This window comes from Amphimedon queenslandica, unplaced genomic scaffold (assembly GCF_000090795.2).
Source record: "Amphimedon queenslandica unplaced genomic scaffold, v1.1 AMPQUscaffold_12733, whole genome shotgun sequence".
NCBI lineage: Eukaryota > Metazoa > Porifera > Demospongiae > Haplosclerida > Niphatidae > Amphimedon > Amphimedon queenslandica.
In genome coordinates this window covers 13,800-27,029 of record NW_003547031.1, presented here as the reverse complement: position 1 = coordinate 27,029, position 13,230 = coordinate 13,800, and the positions used below count along the sequence as shown (strand labels likewise).

The window sequence follows — 13,230 nt, the reverse complement described above, 5'->3', positions numbered from 1 at the left end:
GTAGAGAGTCAGTGTTAATATCAATTTTCTTCATACAGAGCTACATTACAAAAAAGAGAAAGAATTAGTACAGCTAAGGAATAGCCAACCTGCAAACAATGAAGGGAAGGATTTAGATCAAGTTTGTGAGTGCCAGCAGAGACGTAAATTAGCTACATTGAAGGAGTCAGCTAAAGAAGCTCTACAGTTTGCTGGCTCGTACAATCTTGATGTAACATCAATTTCATTTGAGAAACGGCAGCTGCATTATGATCCAGTTATATTTAACTATTCACCTACTCACCCATCATCATCTACCTCCCTGTCTCCATTGCCAACACCAGTTTCTTTGTCAACTTCTTCATTCTCTGCTCTAACAATTGAAATTGAATTGGCATCATCATCTCAAGCCTCTAGTCAACAATCAAGCAACCCACCTGATTCACCTTTATCTGTACAACAAATTCTCTATCCTTTAGATTCTTATGGCGTATCGGATGATTTTTACAACAAGTTGTCCACGCTCCAAAAGTCTCTTTCCCGATCATATACAGTAAAACGTTTCCAAAAAAGTCTTTTATCAGCTGTTAATATTCAAAAGCTACCTCAAGGATGGTATGTTCCATTTCACAATTACCTGCAGTTGTCATTATCTTGATTATTGGACTGTGGGCATCATATACAGTCACCTATTGAAGTAAAAATGTCTGGTGAAGGAGCATCATTTTACCGTTCATCTTCATTTCTACCTTTATCGTTTTCATTTCCTCTATTTGACCCCAAGTCGTCCTCTACAGCTGGTATGAAACATTATCATCCGTATTCTTTTTAATTTCTGTAGGCACACACACACTCTGGCAGTAATAAAGGGATAAGATAAATATGATGCAATAAGGAATGGATTTTCACTTGTCATTAAGGAAATCAATGAAATGGTCACTGGCTTCAATTAAGTCCTGTGCTAAGTCTAAGTCTATGGGCATCCTTCGAGAACCTTTATTTGAAATAGAACTAGAACAGGTTGCCAACATAGCATAAAATTATTTGTACATAATTATAATATTACTAACTTTTACAGGTTGTAATTGATGAGTTACATTTGTTGTTAAGAATTTCGCACGTATTAATTAGAAATCTATTAGGAATTGGTCAGGTGCTAGACTTGAAAGACATGACTACAAAGAATAGCACCAGATATGTCGACATAATATGTAACTTAATTCGATCCTGTGGAATAATGTTCCATGTAAAAAACCATTAAATTTCAGACATGATTAGCACTAATTTTATATTACAGGTATGGAAGTCTAAAACAAAGAAGGACGAGTTGGATTGGACATCATTACGTGGTAGTGACCGTAAAAAGCTCTTAAACAAACTGCCAGCAAAACTGGTAAATGTATTTCCTAATGAGCTTGTTTGGCAGTTGATGAAACAATGGCTGGTTAGCATTATTTTTATTATAACTTATATTGGAAGTATGATACAGGATTTTAAAGTCATTTATGAGATGATTGGCATCTCAAATCCAATTGGTGATGAAATTCATACAGTACACAGCAAAGTACAATTTAACCATCATATCATCTGTTTACATTAAACAGGCCCTACAGTGGATACAGGACTTCTTAAAGTTCCCATATGATGGTTACGGCAAGTCAAATGTTACCCAGTACATGCACGTTATGGGCTATCACATACCTCATTTAATGAAATGCCATGCTGGTATCAAACGATTTAGCAGTCAAGGTACATAGACTCTCTACTGACATCTACTTAAATCACCATGTAGGAGATGAGAAGAATAATGACTGTGCTAGGAAACATTTCTTCTCTAGCAACCACCAAGATCCTGCCAGAGAAATCTCATTAACAGACGGTCGAGTGGAAGAACTGCAACATGGCAAAAGAGCAAAGAGGAAATATGAAAAGAAAGACACATACTGGGACCTTGGTATCAGAGAAAAGAGAAGAAAAATAAAATTCGAGCCTGAGCAAGACCTCGAGCCAGACACATTTTAATAGGGTGGTCCATTAGTTTTATTACACATTATTATGTAGCATGAATATAAGTATAATAATTATGAATTATTGTTACAGTATTATGTAAATCAAATTAATATGGCCTAGGCATGCAGTCATGACTGAAATGATTTGATAAAATAGTCAGAAAAAGAATCTCGTTGAAGCCTCTGGTTCTGGGTGTCTTGTCACAGTAGAATGACTTTTGATAGTATGATACGTGGCTGTACATATAAATTGGAAATTCTACACAGCAACCTTCTCCAAACTTATTGTAGATATTAAAGAAACTATCCTCAAAGTACATAGAAAGCAACCAATATAGACAGCCCGATGGCAGAGTCCGCAGCTACTACTGTAATGATGGCAATCTCCCATATCATCCCCGTCATCTCATCGAATGCCGATGAAATCAATATCATCAACAGCACTACAGCCAAAAACATCAATGCCATCGACATTAACATTATTATAAAGCTGTTTCGATTCAATATAACCCTGAGCACTCCTAATACAAATATAAGTATCGCCCCTATATATATTACACTCATGATTACATGGGAGGAATTGAGCCCTCATACTCCGTTCCGAAGACGGACATTTTTCCTTTAAATTACAGACAATACCGGTGGGTATCTGCCCGCTTTAACAAATTGCACCACGATATCTACACATTTAATTCCTTGTATAGATCCCTCCGGTTTCCAAATTTAGTGACTCCTGTTTCGCAGCCTTCGGCTTCACCTAGGCGCGATGCCGTCTTAGTCACAAACGTAGGAGTGACCATAATTCTTTTAATGGCCGGAACACCCTTGTGCCTGGCTTCTCCCTTTAGTTGCCTTCAGGGATTATCCTCCCAATCGTAACTACCCTGAAAGCTCACCTGACCATTGCCAAAGGCAATGAGGGGGTTGCTGCCCACAGGTACACCATTGGATGGCCGCTTATACCCAATCCTTTTGTACAAAGGACTGTGATGGAAAATCAGCTTTGACATAACTTTCCAGGCTTACACTTAGCTTCTCCTTTGTCATTAAAAAGGTAGGTAAAAGTGTGACGATGAAACGGTATTGACATTTTACGTGTACGGAAGATTCCAGATTTTAAACTAAATTGTAATGAAGATTGTAGCGTACTAATATCATCCATCATTACTCTCCTGCATGGATCTGGGTTATGATAATAAATGAACCGTCAGTCCAGCATTGTAAAAAAATAGCTTTAACGAACGATCACTCTACCTTATTGCCGTGGCAGTAATATCTTCAGCTGGCACCCAAGTAGCTTCCTCTTTTGAATGCCCCTTCCAAAGAACTAAATACACTTCATGGCCCTGTGAGTTAAATTAAGTCTCAGTCTTTCAAAAAAACTGTCTGATACATACCTTCCTAACTCTCTTGTCCATTAACCTCTCCACTTCATATACATCAGTTTCATTACCACTAACTACCAAACATTGATAATTTTTTTCAACAAATTCTTCCTTTTGATGTAGCTCCTTGTAGAAACGAGCAGTGACAGTTTGTTTGAATTTACACACAATTTTGTTACCGTGGTAATGCATATGAATATTATTATTATTAATCAATGAATAAAATTATTTATGTATGAATATAATTATTGAATGCTATGAATATAATTATTAAGAAATATCCACACAGCCCATTGCAATTTCTGGACATGAGATAAGCTGTTGTAGAGTAGACTCCATGAGAGAATCCAAATTGGCTAGTAGATATATATATAAAAGGTGAAACTTAGTCAGTGATGTAGTCATAAATTAGCTTCTGTAGGACCAAAGAGACATATCAAAGGAGAGATAAAGGCCTGTAATTTGACACAATAGATTTTTCACCTGACTTGTGAAATGGAGTCACACGGTGAACTTTCCACTTAGATGGGTGCATGAATTAACAACTGAAGCATAGAAGAGATGGCACAGAGGTTCACAAAGAGTGGCAACATCAATCTTGACAACTGTAGGTCCCATACCATCAGCACCAATAGCTGTAGTGGGATCCAAATTAGTGAGAGCTTTAAAAACATTAAATTGGAAGAAAATGATAGTATAAAGACCACAGTCATGATGTACCTGCTTAGAAAGAGAAAAAAGAAAGGAACAGGGGGAGTAAACACAGAAAAAAGTAATTTTAAATAGGTCAGCTTGTTCTTCGTAGGGAAAGGCAGACTGAGGACCCCTAGAGAAAACAGGAGGTGTGACAGACTGCTAATGATATATCTAATATAAACATATATACAGGCATTAGATTTTTTCATAAACAATTAATTAATTAGGAGATGTATTGTAAGCACCCAACCAACAAAGACGGTGGAAAAAGTGGATCTTCTAAAAGAGCCTTGCAGTTATCAGAAGAAGGCCCTCAACTCCCAAGAATGGTGGAGGTTAACCTGGAACTAAGACTAAGATTCCTAAAACTCCTACTAGTCATGCTGCATGTAATCCAGTGCTAGTCCACTTAGTCCGTTCTTCAACTGAGGACGTTGAACTCATGGTCGAGTGTGAGTCCTGTTCAAAGTGGTCTCATTCCAAGTGTGTCCGCATAACACAGTCTACTGTTCTCTCTTTTCCTTTTGTCTTCTCTTCTGTGTCAAGTTGCTCCTTTCCAGATAAGCTGCTGTGGAACTGGAGATAGAGGCTCTTCGTAAACAATTATTCACTATTGAGTCTGGTGGTTAACAATGTCAGGCTTACGATGCTGAAATAGACAGGCTTAACAATTCACTCTAACAGGCGTCCCTCCACAGACGTTTTCCTCCTCCTGGAGAGTCTGATCCCCATGATGCCTCTAGCAACAACAGCAGCAATATGGACTCAAAACAAAATTCTAGAAACAACCTGTGCATGCTAGAAAAGAAAGTGCAGGTACAATATTGTTTTGGGTGTTCGTGAGTAATCCCAGGGTGTTCCATTTGTTGGCTGTATCAACGCCAATATTGAGGCTGTGACTGCCCCTTCATTTGATACAAGAGAGACAGCTAGGTCGTTATGCACCTGATTCACGTAAACCAAGACCCCTCCTAGTGGTGCTAAACTCCACAGTCAAGATATCAAATATCCTCTCAAGATGCTCTCTTCTACCTGATTTCACTTTAAATGAACGTCGTATCCGTGGTATCTTACTGAAGGAGAGGTGTTGCCTTATTGACGGTGGAGTTTCAAGAGACATTATTAAAATAAGAGGTCAAGAAGTAAGACGTAAGACAGGACATAAGTGGTTCATTTGATGGTAATGTAATAGATAATGCTCTTATTGGTAATGTTGCAGATAATGCCTTTGTTTTGAATGAATGTCTGAGGACATTAGCACCTCAGTTTCATGATTTTTCATCACTAATACTCCTACTGACTCTACCCCTCCTGCTTTGCCTCTAAATGCAGACTGTTCCTCTTCATCAGCCTCAACCAGTCACTCTTCACAGTTTTCTCAATCTACCTCTACTCCCTCTTCCTGACTAGCCCAGGAAGGAGTTTCTTTGTCCCTCTGGAATGCATGTCGCATAATGAACAAGCTATACCTGTTCTTATCTTTCATTTATTTGTCCCATATTTGCATTTTTGCCATAACTGACACCTGGTTAAATGACTCAGTGTGCAATAGTAAAATCATCTTGTCTCATATCATTTTTAGATGTGACCGCTCTACTAAAGGTGGGGGGTGTTGCTTGCAGTTGACTCTTCTATACCAACGTCTCCTTTGTCCTCTGCTCCCACTCTAGAAGTTGTTTGTGCTAAACTCCTTCTAAAGCATAATATATATGTCTAGTGCATACCGTTGGATGATTAATTTTTGCTAAAATGCTAATGCTAATAAGAATTTCCATGAAAAAGGTTGAGATAGTTGCTATGGTGATTGACCACGTGTTTATACATTTACAGTGTCCAGCAGCTAATCAGCTATCTGTAGCAGCTTTAGTGGAGCAATCTAGCTCCTATCCCATTATATTCTTGTATAGACCACTACCTTCTAGCTCATTGGTGCAAAATCAGTGCTGATCCATCGGTCATGATTGTAAACCACACCCATGTCAATAAACATAATGTTTATTGGTTTGGGTGTGGCTTATAATTATGACCGACAGACCAGCGTCAAAGAGCTCAAAGGTAGTGGTCCATACAAAAATGTAATGGGATAAGAGAGCTCGATGGCTCCGCAAAAGCTGCTAAAGATAGCTGATTAGCTGCTGAACACTGTAGTTGCATAAACACGTGGTCAATCACCATCTCAACTATCAAAACAGTTTCCATGGAAATTCTTATAAGCATTTGTGAAAATTAATCGTCCTACGATATAGCCACTCGGGCTGGTGTGGAATACCATGAGACATTGATTTAATTTTTGGAATCTCTATTATCTCTGGGGCATTGTCACCATTTCGGGTAATTCTAATGGTCCAGATATTTGTTGTTCCACTTTTTGGTGGTACTTCAACACTTCCAATATTCTGTGATTTTATTGTTGCTAATGGACTTGAGCAACTTGTTGATTTTCTAACACACTTTGGTGGTAACACACTAGATCTAGTACTATGTTCTGTTCCTCACCTAATGTGATTCAGAATGTATCTAATTTTTCCTTCCTTTCGGACCACTTCCCTCTTTTGATCTGGTTATTGATCTTTCCAACCCAGGCAAGGTGCCACATTCATGGACATATGCTGAAAGTAACACAAATTTTGAAGGTCTTAACACATTGGCATTGGATTACAATTTTAATGCTTTTTATGACTGTAGTGAAGTTAATTTTGCATGGGCTCTTTTAAGAGAAGTTATTCTCACTGCTATTTCATTGTTTACTCCACTAGTATGAGTAAAGTCATCAAATTCTCCCTATTGGTTTACTCCTGCTATACGTCACGAGCTACGTAAAGTGCACTCAATTAGGAAGAGATACAAGAGAAATCCTTCGCCAGAAAATCTCTCACATCTCTCTTCAGCTGAGTGCCTCCTTCAGTCACATATGCATGATGCATATGTGGCTTATGGAAGGCAGCTGGTACATGACATTGCCTCCAGAAAGGACTCAAGGATATTCCAATACATTCGGTCTCTTCCTGGTTTATCTCAGTTACCTTCTGTCATGTCCCTTGACTCCTTTGTAGCAGACACTCCCATGGATATTGCTTCTCTCTTTACCTAATTCTTTCACTCAGTTTATCACTCGGCTTTCACCACTGATGTCACACCTGTTTTCGCTCCAGTAGACTTTTTGTCTTCCAATGACATCACTGTTCGTGACAATTTCAAAGTGTTAAATACATTAAACAACAAGAAAGCAATGGGAGTTGACAGTATTCCCCCAATTAGGGGGCTGCTACTGCTTTAACTGAACCGCTATATCTATTTGATCTGTGTCAAGAATGCTACAAACCCTTCTGAATGGCATAATCATGTAATCATCCCTTTTCAAAAGTCAGGTGATAAAACTCTAATTTCTAATTACAGGCCAATGTCCCTGCTTGCCTCTATCTCTAAGGTTTTTGGAAAACTTGTGTTCAATAAAATACTGTATAGCGGGTTGGTTTTGTGAGGGTAAACTTTTGTTTTCCATCCTCAAAATGACTTTCGTGAGGTTAAACATTTGTTCTCAAGATGTTAATAAGCTACCATGCCCATTAAATCTAGAGTTTCATTTGTTTAATTGTTCGTTCTCCCATTTTGAAGAATAAAAGTTTAGCCTCAAGAAACAAACCTGCTATATGATAGTTGACTTCCTTACAGACTCGACGTTTCTCTTATTTAGTTTTGAGTATTTGCTCTACTGTGAAACAGTTACCATTGCATGTTGAGACCATCATTGATGCAAAAAAACACCATCAACAACTGGAAACAGTCATGCTGGACATTCAAAGGCTTAGATTCTGTACCCCACAACATGCTCCTACTCCAACTATAAAAAGTGGTATTACAGGCCGTCTGTGGCATATCTTTAAATCCTATCTATCAGATTGTTGTGAATGTGTTAGAGTAGGAAGCCATAAATCTAGCCCACTCCCAGTCTGCTCTGGAGTCCCACAGGGTAGCATTCTCGGTCCCTTGTTATTTATTGTATATATCAAGGATCTACTTTCCTAGGTGCCCCATTCAACAGCCCTATTATTTCCTGATGAGACAAAAGTCTCCAAAAGTCTCCAAACTGACAGCAAGCTCTTGAGAATTACAGGAAGACATTCAAGCACTTCAACAATGAAGTTTAGACACTAGCCTAAACTTCAAGGCAAAGAAGAGTATGGTTGTAAAATTTGCTGCACCGTTTCTGTACCTCATCACGACTATGTCTTTAATGGCTGTGTAATTCCCCAGGTGACTTGTGGACGTGATCTCGCTGTTCTTTTCACAGAGGATTTGTCATGGACGAGTCACTACAAGTTCATTTTAAGTAAGGCATACAGGCAACTTAGACTTCTCAAGAGAGTGTTCTCTAGAGGATGTCCTTCAGCTGTTAAGAGAACTTTGTACTTAACTCTGGTGCATTCTAGACTGTCATAATGTTCCCAAGTTTGGAGGCCCATGCTAATGAAGACATTACTGTTATTGAAAGAAGATTCAACATCGTGCCACTAAATTCATGGTGAATGATTTATTTCTAGATTATTTTGGTAGGCTTAACTCAATAAAGCTACTACCTCATATGTACTTCTTTGAGTTGCAGAATATCCTGTTCTCGATTTAGTTACTTAAATTTTTTAATGATATCAAAGAGCATCTTGGGTTCTTTCAAACCTGTACATGCTCAGGTTCCCTGTCTAAAGTACAAGTAGTCAAAGCCTCCACTAATACAACTGTCATTTCTATTGTCACGGAGTGGCAAGAATTTGGAATACTCTACCACCTGTTGACCTATCTTTGTCCCTGCCATCTCTCAAACGACATCTAAAGGAATTTTTCTGGGCTCACTTCTTGGAACACTTCAAGTCTGATGATCCATATTCCTATCACTTCCTATGCCCTTCTGCTAATTGCCACACATGGACACCTGCCCCAACTTCTTTTCAATTTAAAACTGGTCCAGCATGAGCGGCAATTGTTGTTTATGATTTTTACTGCCTCACTTACCTAAAGGGCTAAAACGGCAATATTACTATTCACTCTCTGGTCAAGGGTAAGCTGTCTCATCGCCTCTGACCATCCTCCCACAGACCTATCAGAATGGGCTCAAGGCAGCTCCATTGACTCATGTAAAGGGCTAGGATGGCTCTATTACTATCACTTATCTGGTCAAGGCTGAGCTGTCTCATCACCACTGCACCATCCTCCCACAGACCTATCAACGTGGCTGTGTGTTATGAGGTTCTGGGCAGAGGTGGGGCTCAAGGCATCTCCAGTTACTGTCTCAAGAGCTATGATGGCTCTTCATCACCTTGTTATACTTATAGTCTAGGCTGAGTTGTCTCCTTACACCTGCTTTAGGCTGTTGTGAGGTTCAGCATCTCACCTACTGACTACTACCAACTTCTGAGCAGTTAAAGTCCTATCATGGCTTTACCATCAGTGCAACGTGAATGGCAAAGTGGACAACGGCCTTGGAACTAGTGTTTGTTTGTGTCTTTTTGTACCTTTATCATTATTATTATCTAATTATTATTATTCAGTAACATGTATCTTACAACTACTATATTTTTTATCTTTATTATAATTTAGCAAATTACTATTATTATTTATTAATTCCATGCCCCAATCATTCACAATCTCAGTCTCTCACAATTTTACCATTATTATTACTTGCTTAGCATTTATTTTTATTTATTTAGGGTGTCAGTAGGGCTTACTGGCAACACTTTTTTCCAATTTTTATTTGTACTATTATTCTTTGTTTCATTATTGTAAAATCTTTATTAAATGAAATTAAAAATAAAATTGAATTAGAGATAGCATATAACTAGGCCCTGCGGCACATAACTAGACTCTGCTTCTGTCATAAAATTTTTGCAAGAAGCATCTATCTGGGACAAGGACTCTAAATTAGCAGGGGTAGGTCTGGAGACACACTTCCTTTGCATAGTTCTTACTTGTTGAAGATCTTGTAGAGAGCCATCGAACCACCGGGGTAGATGAGAGTGCCTATAAGTAATAGTAAGAGTAGGGACAAACCTATTAGTAGAAGTTGGTATAGCAGACTTATATTAGTCCAGATAAATTCAACATCTTGAATAGAGCAACATGGATTAAATCCAAGTCAAATAAAAAATAGCTTTTACCACTGTAATCTGCATCACCATAATTCCTGGAGGAGAAAGGCGTGGAGTGAGATTTAGTAACACAACCAGCTGACTAGAAAAAGATAGTAATATAATAATTTGAGGTGGCTTAAGGAGACTCAAATTAAGAGAGATTAGAAGTGTTTTCTTCAGATTTTGTTAAAATGAGATCAAAAGTATTTCCTTTAATTTCAGTAGGTGGAGTAATACACTGGGAAAGATTACAGTCATTAACCAACTGACATAAAAGAGCTGAGAAAATTAAAGACAAAAAGAGATGAATTTATGTCTGGACAGTTGAAATCTCCAAGGACAACCACAGGGAGAGAGGAAAAGAAAAAGGAATATAGGTATGATAGAAGGGAAGAGTAGAAAAGGTGAGACGATTGTGGAGGGATGTAAACAATACACAAACTAACAGGAGAATGGATTTGAAGTTTAATTGCCAGAAAGCAGGTTCAGATTGAGAGTAAGAAGGGCAGCAGAAATATACCATGCAACTGCTAAGGCTGTACCACCATCCTTAGAGGGACAATCTGAGTGGAACACAGAGTAACCGGAGTGCAAGAACTCTGTTGTAAAAAGATGGAGAAAACCATGTTTTAATAACTGCTATATTTGAGGGGAGAGAAAAGTAAACATATGATTGGAAACGTTGACGCTTATAAGTCAAACTTTTGGCATTGAGATATGATAAAGATAATCAATCGGAAGAGGAGGGACTATTTCTATGCCTGGGCAAATTAGGATTGGGTACATAAGGAGGAAATTCATGGAGTAGGTGAAGGAGAGTCATGAGAAGAAGGGGAGATGGCAGATGAAATGTGATGGCTGAACACAATGAACCCATCAACACCTGCCTTTCCATGTAGACTACCATTGTTGTAGAGAGCATTGCCAAGAAACTTATTGTCACTCTTTGTGATTCCAAATTCCATTAGAAGAGGATGACACTCCTTGAGCAGTACTGAATTATGTTGCCACTCTTTTGACAAGTCACATCTAATTAAGACAAGCAGCTTCTCTTTGCTCAGTCAACTATGCAGTAGGTTTTTTGATTACTGACTGTAAGAATGTGGATGGACGTACAAATTATAACTAGCCTACCCTGCTCAGCCCCCTAGTTAACTTTGTTTAATCCTGTTGGCCTAAACCTCAATTAATTAGCAGGGGCTGCTTGTGGAATAAAATGGATTTGGTATTACAACCCATCCCTTCAAATCCAGTAGAGAATGTTACGGAAGACAGTTTTGATAGTAGAGAGAGTTTAACCTTGCCAGTATAGGATGAAAACGTTGAAAGGAAGTGTTATACTTCCCAAGACAAGAGTAGACACGAATAAACAAGTGACCATGACAAGAGTCTATCATGGGGTCTATGTTGGCAAATATAGCATTGTAGTGATGTTCCATCCTTTCCTGGAATGAAGGCCTGAAGGAGATTCACGAATCCAAAAAAACTAGATTCTCCTCTCTATCAGTAGTGTTCCTTTCAGTGTGGTGACCTGAACTCCCATGATTCTTTACATTAGGAGATAGATTAGTAAGGCCTTGCTGAGTTGGCCCAACAGTAGGAGCAATGGAGGAGGCAGTAGTCTCAGTAGATTTATCAGAAGAACTGAGTCTGATTAGATGTAGCATGTTCTTTTCATCAAGCTGCTTCATGAGGTCTTCTATGAGCACCTTTTGCCTGTTGAGCCATGGACAATGAAAAGGGGTAGTCTTTATTGTTTCCAATTTATTAATCAAATTTTACAAGACTCAAAACATGTGGCATACAGAGAAGTGGAATCTATATGAAATAGATTGATGAGTATTTTGAAGGGTTACCAGCAAAGAATACAGCTACCCTGAAATAATAGAACATACCTTATGACAATAATAAAATAATAACAATGGACATGATAAAATTTTAAAAATGAAAACTGATCATGATGTGAGGGTTGAGGGTGCAGGATTAAAAGAGTGATACTAAGAATGTGGACAAATAAATAAAGGTGCTTGAGTTGTGAGAATCGAAATGGGGCAAAGAATGTGACCAAATAAATCTTTTAGTTTTACTTTAATTGTAGCAAGAGACTGAGAGATCAATAGGAGTAAGTTCTATAACCTGGTTATTCCAAAGAAATAAAAGTGACGTGCCAAGTGTAGATGATGGCATGTAAAGGAGGATGTAGATCTGATAAAACTCTTAGAGGAAGTTACATAATCATTGACACTGAAACTGGAATCAGGATATAATAGACAAGGAACAAAGAAGTAAATGTCTAGTAGCTCCAAATAGTACATTAGAGGCAAAAGATTGAAGTGAATTAATTTCTCAGGAAAGCTGGAGGACAAGTCACTAAGTATATACCTAGTAGCCTGACGTTGTACGGAATCAATTAAAACAATGTCCTTCTGAAACATGGGTCTCCAAAGCTGAGACCCATATGATAGTTGCAATTGGACCTAGGAGAGATGTAATTGTCTTTTGACAATAAGTGGTGCATCATGAGAGAAGGTCCTCTGTGTTACACTGACTTTAGAAATAGCCTTCTGTGCTCTAAATCTGAGATGAATGGACACAATTGGTCTTTAGTAAAATAGATGCCCAGATAATGCGAGCTAGAGACATTACTGGTAACAGAGGAACCCAAATATTATATTGATGACACAGGTGGAGACTGATTTTTCTAATGGAAACACATAGATGTAGACTTTTTAAGAGCAAGATTGCAGTCGAGACCTCACAGTAAAAGACATTGAGGCCAGATTGTAGAAGGGAACCATCAAAAAGTGAGGGACTAGTTTAGATACTTTGGCATCATCAGCAAACAAGAGGGTTTGAAAATATAAAACACTGACAGATTTATCATTGATGTAATTTGCAAATAGAAGAGGCCCTAGTATGCTGCGTTGAGGCATCCCTGAGTTGACAGGTAACCAGTTGGAGCAATGCATATCAATGACAACACATTGAGATCTATTACACAGATAACTCTTAATTAGATGCGAAAGAGAACCAGTAATT

At 38.3% G+C, this 13,230-nt stretch overlaps 1 long non-coding RNA gene across 1 annotated transcript; it reads right to left on the bottom strand.

Moving 5' to 3' along the window:
- Nucleotides 1–323: 323 nt before the first annotated feature.
- LOC109586954 (uncharacterized) lies at nt 324–827 on the bottom strand. The gene is made up of 4 exons (XR_002187319.1): nt 729–827; nt 617–686; nt 417–563; nt 324–352 (listed from the first exon to the last, which is right to left on the bottom strand). It is a non-coding gene; the product is annotated as an uncharacterized LOC109586954 (long non-coding RNA).
- Nucleotides 828–13,230: the final 12,403 nt, after the last annotated feature.